General features: G+C 44.0%; 1 protein-coding gene across 2 annotated transcripts in view; it reads right to left on the reverse strand.

The window, feature by feature from the left end:
• Positions 1–9,992, reverse strand: part of gne (glucosamine (UDP-N-acetyl)-2-epimerase/N-acetylmannosamine kinase) — a 43,444-nt gene extending 33,452 nt beyond the window's left edge. Inside the window, exons 1-2 of one of the 2 annotated variants that reach the window (XM_055909997.1) lie at positions 9,585–9,992; positions 363–546 (exon numbers count right to left, since the gene is read on the reverse strand). The gene's annotated coding sequence lies outside the window, so the exon portion shown is untranslated. The remainder of the gene's footprint in view (positions 1–362; positions 547–9,584) is intronic. The other variant, XM_055909995.1, reaches the window with a different exon arrangement.
• Positions 9,993–12,597: the final 2,605 nt, after the last annotated feature.

Here is a 12,597-nt window from a genome sequence, read left to right on the forward strand (position 1 = left end):
AAAATCCATCCATAGAAACGTGGAGGCAATTATTTTATAAAGACTTCCTTATGCCATTACCAGCATTTCTCTCCTGTTCTATTGGTTTTCATATGAACTTTCTTTCATCGTCCAGAAGCCAAAGGCACAATCCTAGTCATATTAGCAACCCATCATCGTAGCTGCTGTTAGAGTCCCCCTCTTTCTAAGTTGTCATCTCTGTCACAAGATGGCGCCAAAGAACATGGCTGACATTTGACATTCTCTCAACCAATTGTGTTTTTCTTTTAGCATTTTGTGTAACTTACTGTGTACATAATGTTGCTGCTACCGTCTCTTATGACTGAAAATAAATTCTGGACATCAGAACAGCGGTTACTCACCGCGGACTGGAAGAAACTTTTTCCTTTAACGAGTCCGACGAGAAGGATATCTTGCTTTCACTGGAACAGGCCCAGATCCCCGCCTTTTGCGTGAAAAGACGCAGGAAAAGGGGACGCAGATCGGGCAGACTTCCGAGAATCCGTAGGTGAGCGAGTAAACTCCCACTGCCATCTGTTCTTCTTGCTAACGTGCAATCATTGGAAAATAAAATTGATGACCTACGATTAAGATTATCCTACCAATGGGACATTAAAAACTAACATCTTATGTTTCACCGAGACGTGGCTTAACGACGATACGGACAATATAGAGCTAGCTGGATTTTCCATGCACCGGCAGAACAGAGACGCTACCTCTGGTAAGACGAAGGGTGGGGGTGTGTGTCTATTTCTCAATAACAGCTGGTGTACGATGTCTAATATTAAAGAAGTCTAGAGGTATTGTTCGCCTGAGGTAGAGTACCTTATGATAAGCTGTAGACCACAATATCTACCAAGAGAGTTCTCATCTATAATATTCATAGCCGTCTATTTACCGCCACAGAACGAAGCTGGCACTAAGATCGCTCTCAACCAACTCTATAAGGCCATAAGCAAACAAGGAAATACTAACCCAGAATCGGTGCTCCTAATGGCCAGGGACTTTAATGCAGGCAAACTTAAATCCGTTTTATCTAATTTCTACCAGCATGTCACATGTGCAACCAGAGGGAAAAAAGACCACATTTACTCCTCACACAGAGACACATACAAAAATCTCCCTCGCCGTCCATTTGGCAAATTTGACCATAATTATATCCTCCTGACAGAATGACATTCTTCCGGACGCTTATAAGAAATTCCGCTATGCCCTCAGACGAACCATCAAACAAGCAAAGCATCAACACAGGATTAAGATTGAATCCCACTACACCAGCTCTGATGCTCGTCGGATGTGGCAGGGCTTGAAAACTATTACGGACTACAAAGGGGAACCCAGACGCGAGCATACCAGACAAGCTAAATGCTTTTTATGTTCGACTCGAGGCAAACAACACTGAAGCATGCACAAGAGCACCAACTGTTCTGGATGACTGTGTGAAAACGCTCTCGGTAGCCGATGTGAACAAAACTTTTAAACAGGTCAACATTCACAAAGCCGCTGGGCCAGATGGATTACCAGGACGTGTACACAAAGCATGCGCAGACCAACTGTCAAGTGTCTTCACTGACATTTTCAACCTCTCCCTGACGGGATCTGTAATACCAACATGTTTCAAGCAGACCACCACAGTCCCTGTGCCCAAGGAAGCAAAGGTAACCTGCCTACACAATTACCGCCCCGTGGCACTCACGTCGGTAGCCATGAAGCGCTTCGAAAGGCTGGTCGTGGCTCACATCAACAGCATCCTCCCGGACACCCTAGACCCACTCCAATTTGCATACCGCCCCAACAGATCCACAGATGACGCAATCTCTATTGCACTCCACACTGCCCTTTCTCACCTGGACAAAAGGAACAGCTATGTGAGAATGCTGTTCATTGACTACAGCTCAGCATTCACCATAGTGCCCATGAAGCTCATCACTAAGCTAAGGACTGGGATTAAACCCCTCCCTCTGCAACTCGATCCTGGACTTCCTGACGGGCCGCCCCCAGGTGGTAAGAGTAGGCAACAACACGTCTGCCACGCTGATCCTTAACACTGGGGCCCCTCAGGGGTGTGTACATAGTTCCCTCCTATATTCCCTGTTCACCCAAGACTGTGTGGCCAAATACGACTCCAACACCATCATTAAGTTTGCTGACGACACAACAATGGTAGGCCTGATCATCGACAACGATGAGACAGCCTATAGGGAGGAGGTCAGAGAACTATTGGGTGTGGTGCCAGGACAACAACCTCTCCCTCAATGTGATCAAGACAAAGGAGCTGATCATGGACTACAGGAAAAGGCAGGCCAAACAGGCCCCCATTAACGGGGCTGTACTGGAGCAGGTTGAGAGCTTCAAGTTCCTAGGTGTCCACATCAACGAACTATCATGGTCCAAACATACCAAGACAGTCGAAAAGGGCACGACAAAACCTTTTCCCCCCTCAGGAGACTGAAAAGATTTGGCATGGGTTCCCAGATCCTCAAAAGGTTCTACAGCTGCACCATCGAGAGCATCCTGACCGGTTGCATCACCGCCTGGAATGGCAACTGCTCGGCATCTGATCGTAAGGAGCTACAGAGGGTAGTGAGAACAGCCCAGTACATCACTGGGGCCAAGCTTCCTGCCATCCAGGACCTATATAATAGGCTGTGTCAGAGGAAAGCCCATAAAATTGTCAGAGATTCCAGTCACCCAAGTCATAGACTGTTTTCTCTGCTACCGCACGGCAAGCGGTACCGGAGCTCCAAGTCTAGGACCAAAAGGCTCCTTAACAGCTTCTACCCCCAAGCCATAAGACTGCTGAACAATTAATCAAATCGCCACCGGACAATTTACATTGACACCCCCTCAAAAGGGGGCCCTTTTGTACTCGCTGTTTATTATCTATGCAGTCACTTCACCCCCACCTACATGTACAAATTACCTCAACTAACCTGTACCCCCGCACACTGACTCGGTACCGGTGCACCCTGTATATAGCCTCGTTGTTATTATTGTTATTGTGTTACTTATCATTACTTTTAATTTTAGTCTACTTGGTACATATTTTCTTTTTACTTCTTGAACTGCACTGTTGGTTAAGGGCTTGTAAGTAAGAATTTCACGGTAAAGTCCACACTTATTGTATTCGGCACGTGACAAAGTTTAAATAGATATGATATGGAACTGCTTGCATTAGGTGTGCAGTTTATAAATGTGTTTTCCACTAATTGAATTTGGACACATTTTTTAAAATTAAGTTTTATTAGCTGCCTCATTAACTCTCAAAATGTTAAGTCCCCATATTTGGGGACCCTATGAGATTTGTTTTATTCAATTGAGTATGGTATGAGAAGGGTAATCCCTATATGCAAAAGCAGGGTGTCTGCGGAAAGCTGAGAGTCTTGGCTATTGATTGGTGCCTCCAATTCTTTCATGTGATTTACTACCATATACAGTGGGGAGAACAAGTATTTGATACACTGCCGATTTTGCAGGTTTTCCTACTTACAAAGCATGTAGAGGTCTGTAATTTTTATCATAGGCACACTTCAACTGTGAGAGACGGAATCTAAAACAAAAATCCAGAAAATCACATTGTATGATTTTTAAGTAATTAATTTGCATTTTATTGCATGACATAAGTATTTGATACATCAGAACATTTACATTTTACATTTAAGTCATTTAGCAGACGCTCTTATCCAGAGCGACTTACAAATTGGTGCATTCACCTTATGACATCCAGTGGAACAGCCACTTTACAATAGTGCATCTAAATCTTTTAGGGGGGGGGGGGGGGGGGGGCAGAAGGATTGCTTTATCCTATCCTAGGTATTCCTTGAAGAGGTGGGGTTTCAGGTGTCTCCGGAAGGTGGTGATTGACTCCGCTGTCCTGGCGTCGTGAGGGAGTTTGTTCCACCATTGGGGTGCCAGAGCAGCGAACAGTTTTGACTGGGCTGAGCGGGAACTGTACTTCCTCAGTGGTAGGGAGGCGAGCAGGCCAGAGGTGGATGAACGCAGTGCCCTTGTTTGGGTGTAGGGCCTGATCAGAGCCTGAAGGTACTGAGGTGCCGTTCCCCTCACAGCTCCGTAGGCAAGCACCATGGTCTTGTAGCGGATGCGAGCTTCAACTGGAAGCCAGTGGAGAGAGCGGAGGAGCGGGGTGACGTGAGAGAACTTGGGAAGGTTGAACACCAGACGGGCTGCAGCGTTCTGGATGAGTTGTAGGGAAAAGCAGAACTTAATATTTGGTACAGAATCCTTTGTTTGCAATTACAGAGATCATACGTTTCCTGTAGTTCTTGACCAGGTTTGCACACACTGCAGCAGGGATTTTGGCCCACTCCTCCATACAGACCTTCTCCAGATCCTTCAGGTTTCGGGGCTGTCGCTGGGCAATACGGACTTTCAGCTCCCTCCAAAGATGATCTATTGGGTTCAGGTCTGGAGACTGGCTAGGCCACTCTAAAACCTTGAGATGCTTCTTACGGAGCCACTCTTTAGTTGCCCTGGCTGTGTGTTTTGGGTCGTTGTCATGCTGGAAGACCCAGCCACGACCCATCTTCAATGCTCTTACTGAGGGAAGGAGGTTGTTGGCCAAGATCTCGCGATACATGGCCTCATCCATCCTCCCCTCAATACGGTGCAGTCATCCTGTCCCCTTTGCAGAAAAGAATCCCCAAAGAATGATGGTTCCACCTCCATGCTTCACGGTTGGGATGGTGTTCTTAGGGTTGTACTCATCCTTCTTCTTCCTCCAAACACGGCGAGTGGAGTTTAGACCAAAAAGCTCTATTTGTCTCATCAGACCACATCACCTTCTCCCATTCCTCCTCTGGATCATCCAGATGGTCATTGGCAAACTTCAGACGGGCCTGGACATGCGCTGGCTTGAGCAGGGGGACCTTGCGTGCGCTGCAGGATTTTAATCCGTGACGGCGTAGTGTGTTACTAAAGGTTTTCTTTGAGACTGTGGTCCCAGCTCTCTTCAGGTCATTGACCAGGTCCTGCCGTGTAGTTCTGGGCTGATCCCTCACCTTCCTCATGATCATTGATGACCCACGCGGTGAGATCTTGCATGGAGCCCCAGACCGAGGGTGATTGACCGTCATCTTCAACTTCTTCCATTTTCTAATAATTGCGCCAACAGTTGTTGCCTTCTCACCAAGCTGCTTGCCTTTTGTCCTGTATCCCATCCCAGCCTTGTACAGGTCTACAATTTTATCCCTGATGTCCTTACACAGCTCTCTGGTCTTGGCCATTGTGGAGAGGTTGGAGTCTGTTTGATTGAGTGTGTGGACAGGTGTCTTTTATGCAGGTAACGAGTGGAGAACAGGAGGGCTTCTTAAAGAAAAACTAACAGTTCTGTGAGAGCCGGAATTCTTACTGGTTGGTAGGTGATCAAATACTTATGTCATGCAATAAAATGCAAATGAATTACTTAAAAATCATACAATGTAATTTTCTGGAATTTTGTTTAAGATTCCGTCCCTCACAGTTGAAGTGTACCTATGATAAAAATTTTAACCTCTACATGCTTTGTAAGTAGGAAAACCTGCAAAATCGGCAGTGTATCAAATACTTGTTCTCCCCACTGTATAGGCATCTAAATTTATAAGGACAGGCCGAGCCGATGACCTCATTTCAAGATGGCTGCTACCTACATTCCGGTTAGCGTTGCGACGCATAACCTAAAACACGGATACGTTGATACACACCGAAAGCTGGGATTCCACAGATCATGAGGATATCTTATTTGTCTCCCTGTGACCTACAATTATTGATCACCAGCCCCGAGTCAAAATATTTATTGCAAAACGTTTTCACCAAACATCTTACAAGGTAAGCTTAGATTTTGTCTGTGTTTGAGCTATAGCTACATAGAGGGTATCAAATTAATAATTTGGTTGGTATGAACAAATCTAGCATATTGCCCATGTTATCTGATGGTGTATGACTTAATAGCAACATCGAATGTCCACCGAGTGACTATATCTTTGCGCATCAATAAAATGATGTTACCTGCTTACGCGCGGTAGGCATCCATTACACAGGGAATTGGCTACTATGGCAACTTAACAGTCTCTTAGCCAATGAGATAATGTTTACAGGGATATGCAGACGACCTGGGTGGGACAAAGCAAGGCATAGACCTTTTTTTTTTACCCCTTTTTCTCATGGTATCCAATTGGTAGTTACAGTCTTGTCCTATCGCTGCAACTCCCGTACGGACTCAGGACAGGCAAAGGTCGAGAGCCGTGCGTCCTCCGAAACACAACCTTCTTGACACAATGCCCGCTTAACCCAGAAGCCAACCACACCAATGTGTCGGAGGAAACACCGTGCACCTGGCAACAGTGTGAGCATTGTGCATTGTGTGCATTGCTGGGACAATTGTGCATCACCCCATGGGTCTCCCGGTCGAGGCCGGCTGCGACAAAGCCTGGACTCGAACCAGGACCTCTAGTGGCACAGCTAGCACTGCGATGCAGTGCCTTAGACTACTGCGCCACTCGGGAGGCCTAGGCCTTTATGCGTAATGCGAACTATTGCTACCTGGCTCAGAGATTTGGAAACGTCCCATGACCACACCTGACACCACTTACTAAAACATCTGCTCATTTCTAGTTGTTAGGTGTATTAATCACATTATTTTTCTGATATTGTTCACTTTGTCATCAATAATTCACTTATAGCTTGTCAATGAAATAGGACTTAATATAAAAAAAACGTTTATTTTGTGTGCTTGATCTTGTGTACTCTGAACTATGTAACTCCTATCTTCTGATCATTTCCTCACAATCTCCCAGATGTCTTCTTTCCAAATATACCACATAAATAGCAGTTACTTTTGGGTATGCCTATTTAGGCAGAAATCTACATTTTGCCATTACATTTAAGGAGTTGCATGTTCAATAATAGGCTATAGCCTTTTGACTAACTCGATAGACTTACCATTGTCGAATGTTTCCATTAAACTCTTAATGAAAAAATGCCCAGTCCTTGTATGCATGCGTAGTATCAGTTTCGCTCTCGCCAAAATCAATCCAATGCGCTTCTATGGGCTTATTTTGGGCCTAAACTTGTCCGCCTGCCTTCCCTGCCTTAGAACCACTCCCATTGTTAGGGCGTAAACATAAGCACCTCGTCATTTTATACAGATCTTTGATATTATTTTCTGTTGGTCAAGTAATTTCACTGTTTGGAAAAAGGGGAACTGTAGGGGTATCTTAGATGGTTGGTGGTCTGGCTGTTGGGAGCTAGGGCGGGTGGCCGAGAGATCGCTGGTTCGGGTCCCCGGTTCGACTGGGTGGGGGCGCTTGACCCTGGTTGCTCCCGTGGGTCGTTCTGGATGGGAGTGTCTGCTGAATGTAAATGTTGAGTGGCTTCACTGTATGTTATAAAATTCTATTAAAAATGTAAAACAAAATTCATATTAATTTGAGGGTTATTAATACAATGTTTTGAATATTTATACATTTTCCCTATCTGTAATACACATGATTTCCAGTGTTTGTGATACTCAAGGTATGGGTTGATGGTCACTAGACTTGATACTGAATGTTATGGATTATTCTCCTATCTGTTGATAGTAGTTGACGCCAGACTGGATGTACAAGGACTGAGGACACACAAATTATTTACTGTTATATTGATGACATCCTGTGAACTCTGTAGCATCTGACATTCATTGCCTTTTTGTTTTGACTTCCTACAAGACTCTCGGGCTGGTGTTTACAGAACATTTAGTGCTGTCTGATTAGGATATAAAAAGGGTCTGCCTCCCAAGATTGTATAGTCTAGACAAAGTCTAGCACGCGCTCCAGCAGGTATATCTCTCTGGTCACCCCCAAAACCAATTCTTCCTTTGGCCGCCTCTCCTTCCAGTTCTCTGCTGCCAATGACTGGAACGAACTACAAAAATCTCTGAAACTGGAAACACTTATCTCCCTCACTAGCTTTAAGCACCAGCTGTCAGAGCAGCTCATAGATTACTGCACCTGTACATAGCCCAACTATAATTTAGCCCAAACAACTACCTCTTTACCTACTGTATTTATTTATTTTGCTCCTTTGCACCCCATTATTTCTATCTCTACTTTGCACCTTCTTCCACTGCAAACCAACCATTCCAGTGTTATTTTTTTTACTTGCTATATTGTATTTACTTTGCCACCATGGCCTTTTTATATATTTTTTTATTTATTTATATATATATATATTTTGTTTGCCTTCACCTCCCTTATCTCACCTCACTTGCTCATATTGTATATAGACTTATTTTCACTGTATTATTGACTGTATGTTTGTTTTACTCCATGTGTAACTATGTGTTGTTGTATGTGTCGAACTGCTTTGCTTTATCTTGGCCAGGTCGCAATTGTAAATGAGAACGTGTTCTCAATTTGCCTACCTGGTTAAATAAAGGTGAAATAAAAAAAATAAAAAAAAGGCTTAATACGTTTATTTCGTACCTAAACAAAGACTGATCCTGGTCTGTTTATGTCATACTGTATATCTGTATCATATACTGTTAAATCTAAATGCAGTTTATGAAAATAACGTGTTGCTAATTGTGAAATTGCGCCACCCACTGGTATTCAGAGGAATACTACGAATGTACTTTGATGTACAGTAGTAGGTGGTGGGACAAAATATTTAATTCCACACCCGAAGCAACAAACATAAATCTACTGTATTCTCTAATAGCCAGCACACAGGCCTCCATCCATACACTCACGCCACAAATGTACATTCAATAATAGTGTAATGGGCATTGCTGAAATCAGATGTAGATAGAAAATTAGCCAGTTTCAACTAACTATATATTTATCATTAAAGGACTAACTATTCTAGCTATTTACAATGTAACTATTTCAATTATACAGTATGTTAGCTAGCTAGAATAAACTTGCCAGGGAATACAAATGTTAGGCTAACTATTCCTTTTTAGTTTGAATAGACATGTTTGTATAGTCAGCCTTGCCATATCAAAGTCGGTCTCAATTTATAAAAGTAACTGACGTTAGCTCGCTACATACCTATTAGCTTAAAAAGTTCGCCTAAATCAGCCCGGTTATGTTGCCAACAAGCTATTAGCAGTTAGCTATCTATGGGTTGCTGTTAACGTCGTTAGCGGGATAGCTAGTTAACTCAACTCGCTTTATTCACACTGGTTAGTTAGCCGACAATGACAAATGTGAGATTTGGTATCTATATGATGAATATCTGACTAGTGTTACATTTCCTACTTGCTAGCTAGCTAGCTAGCTAACTACCGGTATACTAGCCAGCTAACTTACGTGTGCTAACTTCAGCTAATTTCAACTAGGCTAGCTAGCGTTGTGATTCATAGTGAAAATGCGCATTTATTACATTAACTAAAATGATAGCGAAGTTAGTTATAACGGAGTACAATATATTTGTCTTGTCTATATTGCGTTAGTTAGCTAGCAAGATAACTTTAGCCAAAAGTGTAATTCCGCTAACGTCAGCTAGCTACTGTATCTAGGTCAAAGTTAGCTAGCTAGGTACCACCAAGCTAGCGCTAGCATGCAATACTCTGAAGCGTGAACGTTGCACTAAATTAACTTGCTACCTACCTTTATTCAAGCAGATCCTCTAATTTCATGTAATGTCTCTCATCATGTCTCTTTCAGATATAGGCTTGCGTGAAAGTGAAATGGTCCCGGGTACTTATACTCAAACTAATTTAACATTACTGGCACATATATTGCTTTTGTGTGCCAAATCTTAAAACATATATACTTCATTTTATATTCGAGCAGCGCAAACCTCTCACCGAGCCAGTACAATTAGTGTTCAACTGCAGCTTGCAATTCGGGGTGTTCCTGCATGTGGGCATTCCTGTATCAACAGGAACACCTGCCCCCAAGCATCCCATTGGTTCCTGCCAAACACCTGTCTTCGTTAATAGAACAGCGTGAAAAAGTTGCTCGACAGACGTGGGAGAAGGACACTTTACTGGTACAGCAGGCGGGAGGCTAGCTTGTTAGTTGGCTACACTGTGTGCTAGTTAGCTAGCGCACGTGACGCCCCCCCTCCAAGGTCCCCAAGAACACAGTGACCTCCATCGTTCTTAAATTGAGGTTGTTTGGAACCATCAAGACTCTTCATAGAGCTGGCCACCTGGGCAAACTAAGCATCTGGAGAAGAGCCTTGGTCAGGGATGTGACCAAGAACCCGGTGGTAACTCTGACAGAGGTCTAGAGTTCCTCTGTGGAGATGGGAGAACCTTCCAGAACAACAACCATCTCTGCAGAACTCCACCAATCAGGCCTTCTAGCTAGGTATCAAACTTCACTATAGATCTATCTACAAGGCATCTAACTATAACATAGACTAGACCAGTGTTTCCCAAACCCGGACATGCCTCCCCCAACAACAACAACAAAAAAGCTGTGAACCCAGGGGGAGCACCAGGACCGAGTTTGGGAAACACTGGACAAGACCATCTAAACATCTTACTTCATCATAGATTTAGGTCTAGGCCAACTAAACCGCACACTAAAACCAACTGTTCCAACTAGACATCTAACTAGTCTAATAGTACAGGTCAAGTCCTAGACCAATTTACTTGACCTCTACCTAGACTTAATATTTTGACCTTCTATAAGAATATAGATCAAGACCAACTAGATTGTGTGCCAGTCTGTTTGTACCATCATGCCAACGCCTTGTCACTCTTTGTTGTGATGCCAATTATGTATGGCTTGACAATGACAGCAATGGAGCTGGCAAAAGCACAAACAGATCTGGGACCAGACTAGCTCTAATCTAGACCAATACTTACAACTCATCGAACTAGAATACATACACTGTATCTGAAACATGTAGTAATGGCTGAAGCAAGAACACACATATTTTCTTCAGAAAATGTACCTTTTCTAGTTTCTGAAGGATTCTCATTGCCAGTTGATGGAGCTATTTCTCTGAAATGTTTCTTTAATCAATGACTACCCCTGGCCTGGATGAGTTTCATTGAACAGGCCGGGTATCAAATGTGGGTCCTCACCGGTCTACGGTCATCACTCAACTCATAATATCCCGCTAAGCTAAAGCCTAGGTGTTATCTATATGAGCTTAAGGTCTCAGGTAAGGTCACCCATCAGGCAAATGAGAGCACGTAGCTCAGCGAACTACCAGGCTACCTCTGCTACGACACCTTTCAAGTTATTTTGGTCCTCTTAGGGTAGATATTCAATCAAATGTCTGATCAACTCTTCATTCAGAAGTTTCTGAATTCTGCAAATCTGCATGCTTGCATACAGTCATCAAAGGCAGCAGTGAATTAGCCTACAGAAAAACAGAGGACTTGAAAAACAGTTATTTCTCAAGGACTTTCTTCTCTGGGTGTTCAATCTCCAACCTCCTCTATGAATGCAGATACTGTGTGCTGAGCCCCCCTCTCTCGCTTGCAGCCACTTCACTAGCATATCTCTCAGCCTCCATCCTGAGCACAACCCAACAGCAGCAGTGCGGCTTGCTATTTCATAACTGTGCTGCATTGCAGGGCTATTTCCACAAGTGAGGGCTGGATTGCATAAGAGCTGGCTGGTGTGAAGCCTTGAGAGCTGCAAAGTGAGAGAGAAGAGGGGAGTGAGAGAGCGAGGTAGGGGGGTGATGGAGGGGGCGGGTTGTGTGACGCAGTAGGACGTGCACGGAGACCAGAATGCAGACACTCCTTCTTCCCGACCCCCCCCCACCACTCAACCCCAGACATCATGAAAGAACAGCGCAACCTCAGGGACTTGTCCAGGTAAGTGTTGAATGAACAAAAGGCTGTCACACTGTTGCAATGGGTTCCTGGAACTGACTATGTTTTCAGCTGGCACTCTATTTCATGCATTTTACACAGACAAAAAAAAGAATTCTTCTTCGCACGCTTAGACTAAATTAGGTATTTGCAAACACTTCTTTCAATAGCCGTTAGGTAAACAAAGCGAACTACTAGTCCCCAGGTTGACTCACTTAACAATCGCCTTGTGAAGTATGGAAAAGCATCTGGCTGACTATAAAGTAGCCCCTTAAAAGTGTTATAAAATTAGACCTTAACTTCACTGGTCTGCGTCACAACACAACCCCATTACATTTACACTGTCCACAGGGGCAGGTTATCTGGCTCCACCGCTCAGGTGTCGATTGACTAACTGACTTGACCATTTGTATAGTGTTTGCCCTTAACAGCAATTTTAGGTGTAGCCGGCTACACAGTATGTAAGTTACAGGGTAGCAGCTAGGATAGCATCCAATTCACCCCTTTAAAAGCAGTTAATAATTTGAATAATGAACTACGGAAGTAATTACAGCAGAAGAAAGCTGTTTGAACCACCCAGACGGTTGTGTGGACCAACAATTCAGGCGCACGACTGCCTCCCTCGATGCGCCCCTGCAATTTAAACGCTGGTGTGCTCACTGCGCATCTGATTTGGGTGCAGTTCCCTGGTTTGGTCAGAGGAGGGAGGTAGAGTGAATACAGTAACAGAGAGTGTGCATTTCATCATCCCTGCAATGCTAGTGAAGGTCTCTCAAGGGCAACCCATCATATCTGCAAAGTCATACACACACACACGCAGCCTTGGAGGAGGTATTTCT

Source organism: Salvelinus fontinalis, chromosome 42 (assembly GCF_029448725.1).
Source record: "Salvelinus fontinalis isolate EN_2023a chromosome 42, ASM2944872v1, whole genome shotgun sequence".
Classification (NCBI taxonomy): Eukaryota; Metazoa; Chordata; class Actinopteri; order Salmoniformes; family Salmonidae; genus Salvelinus; species Salvelinus fontinalis.